The following is a 7,523-nucleotide window of genomic DNA, read 5'->3' as shown; positions in this document are numbered from 1 at the left end:
TCCTGTTTCCCTCCTTCCAGATGAATATGTGTGACTGCTTTTCTAATAGCTTAACAAAGTATCTTTCATGATGGGGCTGCAGTATTTGGTGATTGGCCTTAAGGTCGGGGCGGCCATGGCAAGGGGCTGTGGTTTCAAGTGATAAGACCAGGTGGCATTGAACCATCGAGAAGATGTATTCTTACAAAATACTCTGGCTTAGTCTGTAAGGAAACAGTTTCAATGTAGCAGTTCTCTTGTATGATGTCATTCAGCTACATGGATCCAATTGTGCTTACTTGAATTATTTCCTCTTGACCCTAGTCCATATAGCCTTCCTTTCTCTTACTAACTGGGTATTTCAATGAAGCCTCATGTTGGAACAGATTTCTTATGTGCACAGTGCTTGTGAGCTTTTGTTCCAAATATTGTAGTGTTTGAGAGGCTGGTGTGAGCTGATAATTTTAACTCTCTTCACAGTCATGCTGTCAGGTGCCTAAGAAACATTTTCTCCCCCTCAGTTAGAGCTCCTCTTCTGATAGGTTTGCTGATGCAGACCCAGCCACTGCCACCCAGAAGCCTAGATGCAAACACAGCTATGGGGATGTGAGGGAATCCTGCCAGGATACTACCAATGAGATGGTGCAGACATGTGCCTTCGTGGCATGGCCCCTCGCGTGAAAATCGTGATGGAATGGGGAAAATGATGTGGGGAGTGCTTTATAATGTATTTGAAAAGTGATACTTCACAGTCTTTGGAAGAAATTGTTCAAGTAAAAATAGTTGAGCTCCAACGAATTGAATTACACATTTTACCACTTGATGATAGGTGCTTTCAATGGGATCGTGACTCAATGATGAAATAACTGTCATTGAATTATCCAGATATCCGTGGTTTCTAGACAAGCACCTTGTCATTTTTATTTTTCATTTGTTAAAGTCGGAAGCAATACTTTCATGCTGTGTTTTAAACAGTTGGGCATTGGGCCATCGCAAAGGCTTTTTACTGAACCTCCAGGTTGGCTTCTATATGGGCACCAGCCGTAACTGGAGTGGGTTGACTTGCTTTTAGAATTAACTACAACAAAGAGCAGGGAGAATTTTTTAAGTGAGACAACGATATCTGAGTGTAGATATCTGCATTAGCAACTGAACTTGGCGACTAGACAAATTTTCATTATTTCTGTGAAGGTATTTATTCTGTTCTGTCTGATTCAGATAAAGCCATGACACTTGAAGCATCATACATTCTTTTAATGTGCTGTGCAGCTGTCAACTGCTGGGCAGGGTTTCATCAGGAGCCAGAGTAGTGGCTTCTGAAACACCTGCTTTGGATGCCTTCTGAATGGTCACTTTCTGTGAACTATCACTAAGCTACTTTTTAAAATGTAGGGTAGGAGAAGAGAGGAATAATAGGGCAATTTCACTAGTGCATAATAAAAACTGCAGTGCTGCAGATAGATTTCAGTGGTGGGAAGAGACCCCACACCATGGTGGGTGCCTGCACACACGTGTGCAGCTCTCCTGGAAGGAAAACAGTGCATCTGGTCGTGATGTTTCCTCCTTCCTTCAGTTCCCTGTAGCTTTGCTCCATGCAGGGCAGTCCTACCAGAATTGACAAGGAAGATACACCCCTACAGTTCCTTTGTTGTCACAGACTATATTCTCCCAGGAAGAACTGGGGCTATTCACTCACATGCATTGGACTCCCTGGTCCCTGAACCCAACTCAGGCTCCAGAAACTCACATTCCCACCAGGGGAGGAACGAAGGAAGCACAGCTGGCCCAGAAGAGGTACAGAGCACTTTCTTTGTCCTGTTGCTTGTCTCTGTACTCACTCTAGGTTGTAAGCTCACGGTTGTAAGGGGTTTTTGCCTATTTTGTTCACTGCTCTAATCACCTGCGCCAAGAACATCCTCTGGCACATATTAAGCCTTCAGTACACATTTGTTGAATTGAATGGACACCCACCATTCACTTCACATCCCCAAAGAGGTTCCCCTACATAAACTATCACAGACCTTAAGGCGGGCCCAGTTTTCATACGGGACTTATCTGTCTGTCTGAGATATTTTTTAGATAGGACTTCAAAGTAAATTTGTTATAACATATAAAAGTTCCCTTTAAACTCACATTCTCATTTTAAATGCCTGGGTTAAAATGATTACAGCTCTTTGGTCTGTGGCAGCTCTAAGCCTACTGGAGATATCAGTTTTAGTTAATGCAATGATAAAACACACTGTTTATAGACCTCAAGTGCTACAGGGCAGAGACAGTTCTTCAAGTGGAGGCAATGTCCAGTTTTTCTGTATCATTATTCTACCCTACAAAGCCACACGAACAGGAATGGAAGGCATTTCAGGATGGGACAAGTTGTGCAGACAAGAGAGAACATAGCAGGCTGGAGGCTACTATCTTAATTAGGACCGCTTTACAGGGGTGGTACTTGGCTGGCATCTGGGAACTTGGCACTTGACCCACTCCCTAACTGATAAAAATGATCCACTTTGCCTAGACGGTGCAAACAATGTGAATTATGCTGAACACCTGCTTTCCTTCTTGGAGTTTGGAATTATCATTGTTGCTGGGCAGAGGGTGCCTTCCTGACCAGCTGCTTATAAAAACCTTGGGTGGTAAGTCTCTTCCCAGGGCAGGAACATTGAACACTTTCTTTTTTTTTTAACATCTTCATTGGAGTATAATTGCTTTACAATGGTGTGTTAGTTTCTGCTTTATAACAAAGTGAATCAGTTATACACATACATATGTTCCCATATCTCTTCCCTCTTGTGTCTCCCTCCCTCCCACCCTCCCTATCCTACCCCTTTAGGTGGTCACAAAGCACCGAGCTGATCTCCCTGTGCTATGCGGCTGCTTCCCACTAGCTATCTGTTTTACGTTTGGTAGTGTATATATGTCCATGCCACTCTCTCACTTCGTCCCAGCTTACCCTTCCCCCTCCCCATATCCTCAAGTCCATCCTCTAGTAGGTCTGTGCCTTTATTCCTGTCTTACCCCTAGGTTCTTCATGACATTTTTTCTTTTTTACTTAAATTCCATATATATGTGTTAGCATACGGTATTTGTCTTTCTCTTTCTGACTTACTTCACTCTGTATGACAGACTCTAGGTCCATCCACCTCACTACAAATAGCTCAATTTCGTTTCTTTTTATGGCTGAGTAATATTCCATTGTATATATGTGCCACATCTTCTTTAAACATTCATCTGATGATGGACACTTAGGTAGTTTCCATCTCCTGGCTATTGTAAATAGAGCTGCAATGAACATTTTGGTACATGACTCTTTTTGAATTATGGTTTTCTCAGGGTATATGCCCAGTAGTGGGATTGCTGGGTCATATGGTAGTTCTATTTGTAGTTTTTTAAGGAACCTCCATACTGTTCTCCATAGTGGCTGTATCAATTCACATTCTCACCAGCAGTGCAAGAGAGTTCCCTTTTCTCCACACCCTCTCCAGCATTTATTGTTTCTAGATTTTTCGATGATGGCCATTCTGACTGGTGTGAGATGATATCTCATTGTAGTTTTGATTTGCATTTCTCTAATGATTTATGATGTTGAGCATTCTCTCCTGTGTTTGCATTGAACACATTTTACTGAACTTTTCTCTCTTGGAGAAAGGAACACATTCACCTCCCTCCTCAACCTGGAGGGAGGGAGCGTTGAAAGCCTATGCAGGAGTTTCTCCAGACTCTGCCTGTATCTTATTCTCTTGTGGATCCTGTATCCTTTCACTATAGTAAATCTTAACCATGAGCACAGCTATATGCAGAGCCCCATGAGTTCTTTTGGCATGCACCCGAATATGTGCCTGGTCTTGGGGGTCCCCCAGATATATGCTAGAGCACCAGGGGTCCCCAGAGTGGGCAAAGGTATTCCTGGAGACTGAGGCACTTTGGCTCAAGGTCATGAGTATGTGCTGAGGATGCAGAAATACAGAGAGGGAACTGGAATAAACCTCTCTCTGTGAGCTAGAGCCTTTGTCTGAGTCTCATGGTGGATCTTCTCCTTGGCCGTCTGGCCTGATCCATGTGGAGGACTCATTTGCCTACACACAGGGCCTATCACACTAACAGTGGGCTGAGCTGCATCCTTCATTGTTGTACCCAAGGGAAAGGAAGGGAAGAAACAAGCATTTGCCACAATGCCTAGACATCAGATCAGAGCTGCCGGAGTCCCATCTTGGGCTTTCTCAGGATAGAATAGCTCACAAGCTGTCCTTGCTCCCCAGCCTCGTGGAAGGAAGAGATGCTAGCTCAGCTTTAACTCTCTCATTCCATCCAAAGTCTCCACCAGCACTGTGGCCCTAGCTTTTTGAAAGGAATCATCTAGAAAAGAACGTGGGGAGCCAATCTCTCTCTCTCTCTCTCTCCTCTATCATTTGTATGTGGTAAGATGGGGTGGGTGGTGTGCAGGGTTGTCAGTGAAGAGGACCCTTGAGCTCTCTCTACAGACCCATAGCCCCCCATATTTTCTCCTGCCTTCAGTTAACTCAGTGGGCATAATAGCCAATATCAAGGTCACCTTGAGTGCTGTTGTCCCCCTCAGGAGAGACTGTCTTCCCCAACACCTGCTGTTGGTCCGAAGCAAGCTTTGGGGGTGTTACAAGTTAAACTGAGGCTTAAGGTTTTTTTTAAAGAGTTTAGTTGAGCACAAATCAATTTGAATCATGCAGTACCCAATCTAGCAGGTAGAAAGGGGATCTAAAGAGCTGTGCAAAATGAAAGACTTTTATAGGCAGAAGGGAGTGGAAACAAGGAAGTTACACTAGGCAAAACAAAGAAACAAACAAACAACAAATTGGTTATTGCAAGGTTCCTTTCCTTAGGGGATGGCAGGGGTCTATCAGGCAGATTACCTAACTAGTGCTGATCAGAGATTCCTGATTTGCTGGTTCAAGATTCCATTTTTGGAAAAGCCAAAAGTGTAATTCAGTTAATCTCGATTTGGTGGATATGGGCTTAGCATAACTCTATTTGGGATTTGTTGTCTTGTTTATAACAGGGGTTATCTGAGGATATTATTAATGGCCCTCAGATCTTGACCCTAGAAACTTCTGAAATGTATCAAGATAGGATAATTAAATTTAATCTCAAGGTCACGGTAGAAACCACCTCTTCTATCTCCTCTTTTATCAACCTTGTTCAAATTTATAAGTGTTACCATGATGTGTCCTATGGAACAATATAATCCATGTAATACAGAGCCAGCAGTAAAAAATTCTACCCATTTCTAAGTAGTGCTTCTGCTACATTCTATATATTTTGATATGTGGTATTTTTGTTATTGGTTAGTTCTAAATGTTTTATAATTTTCTCTGTAATTTCTTTTGTGACCCAAGAGTTATTTAGAGGAATGTTTATTACTGAGCACTTCAGGCTTTTCTAATTGTCTTTTTAATTTTGATTTTTAACTTGATTACATTGTGATTAGAGAAAATGATCTGGATGATCCAGTGCTTTGAAAAGTTGAGACTTGCTTTATGCCTAAGTATATGGTCAATTTTTGTAAATGTTCTGTGAGATTTTTAAATTATTGTGAATTCTCTAGTTTTTGAGTACAGAGTCCTCTATATGTCCATTAGATAAGACATGTTGATTGTGTTTAAATCTTATATAGTCTATTTATTTTTGGTTTCCTTGAAATATAAATTACTAAGAGAGAAATGTTAAAATTCTCTCACTATAGTGTTGGATTTATCTGTTTCTCCTTGCAGTTTAATAGTATTTAGATGCATGGAAGTTTAGAATTATTTTAGTTACCTAGTGACTTGAATTTTTAATTATTATCTCTTTTCTAATAATTCTTTTTTGTTTAATATTAACATTTATTTATTCTAGCTTTCTTTTGTTAATATTCCATCCACATTTCCCCTGTATTTTTTACTTTCAACTTTTCTACATCCTTGTGTGTCTTGAATAAAGTATATAACTGGATTTTAAAAATGCCTTCTAGGGACTTCCCTGGCTGTCCAGTGGTTAAATCTCCAATCTTCCAATACAGCAGGTGCGGGTTCAATCCCTGGTTGGGAGACTAATATCCCACATGCTGCATGGCACGACCAAAAAAAAAAAATCCTTCTAATAACACCAGAAGTAGGAACAATAATTTTTTTTAAAAAATAGCAAAATGGACTTGAACAAAATTTAAAACTTCTGTTCTTCAAAAGAGACCATTAGGGCTTCCCTGGTGGTGCAGTGGTTGAGAGTCCACCTGCCAAGGCAGGGGACACGGGTTCGTGCCCCGGTCTGGGAAGATCCCACATGCCGCGGAGCAGCTGGGCCCGTGAGCCATGGCCGCTGAGCCTGCGCGTCCGGAGCCTGTGCTCCGCAACGGGAGAGGCCACGACAGTGAGAGGCCGGCGTACTGCAAAAAAAAAAAAAAAAAAGAGAGAGAGAGAGACCATTAAAATCACAGTAAGACAAGCCACAGACTAGGAGAAAATATTTGCAAAAGAGATATCTGTTCAAGAACTTATGGCCAGAATATAAAATGAACTCATACAACTCAATAAGAAGACAACCTAATTATAATAATAGGCAAAAATGGGCAAGAGTTAGTCATTAGGGAAATGCAAATTAAAACCAAAATGAGATACCATTATACACACACTTGACTGGCTAAAATTATAAAGACTGATAATTCCAAAGGTTGGTGAGGATAAGGAGAAACTGGAACCATTGTACATTGCTGGTGGAAATGTAACATGATAGAACTACTTTATAGAAAACAGGTTTTACTAAAATTAAACATGTACTTACCAAATGACTCAGCATTCCCATTCCTAGGAATCAACCCGAGAGAAAGGGAAAGATACGTCCATGGAAGGACATGTTTGTGTGTGTTCATAGAAGCATTATTCGTAATAGCCCCAAACTGGAAACAATCCAGCCGCTCTTTAACTAATTAATGGGTAAACAAATGTGGTATATCCATACAATGGAATGCTACTTGGCAATGAAAGGGAATAAAGTACTGATACATATGTGGAAAAATCTTAAAACTATTATGCTAAGTGAAAGAGCCAGACACATAAGACTATATATTGAATGATTCCATTTATATGAAATGTTGGAAAAGACAAAACTATAGAGATAGAAAGCAGATCATTGGCTGCTGAGGGCTGGAGATTGGGAATTGATTGCAAACAGGCCTGAGGAATGTTTGGAAGTGATAGAAGTATTCTGAAACTGGATTTCAGTGATATTTGCACAACTCTATACATTTACTAAAACTCATAAAATGTAAAATGGATGAATTAATGATATGTACAGTAGGTGTTAATAAAACAAACATTTAAAAATGTGTTCATAGTCTTTGTGTTTTTTAACTGGAGCATTTAGTTCATTTACTCTCTTCATAATTATATATATATATTTGGATTTTTCCTATCATTTTTAAAGTTTATTTATTTTTAAATAAATTTACTTATTTAATTAATTTATTATTTTTTGGCTGTGTTTGGTCTTTGCTGCTGCGTGCGGGCTCCCTCTAGTTGTGGCAAGTGGGGCCCACTCTT

The sequence above is a fragment of the Delphinus delphis genome, chromosome 18, assembly GCF_949987515.2.
Source record: "Delphinus delphis chromosome 18, mDelDel1.2, whole genome shotgun sequence".
NCBI classification, from domain to species: Eukaryota; Metazoa; Chordata; class Mammalia; order Artiodactyla; family Delphinidae; genus Delphinus; species Delphinus delphis.
Note: the sequence above shows the minus strand (reverse complement) of the source record.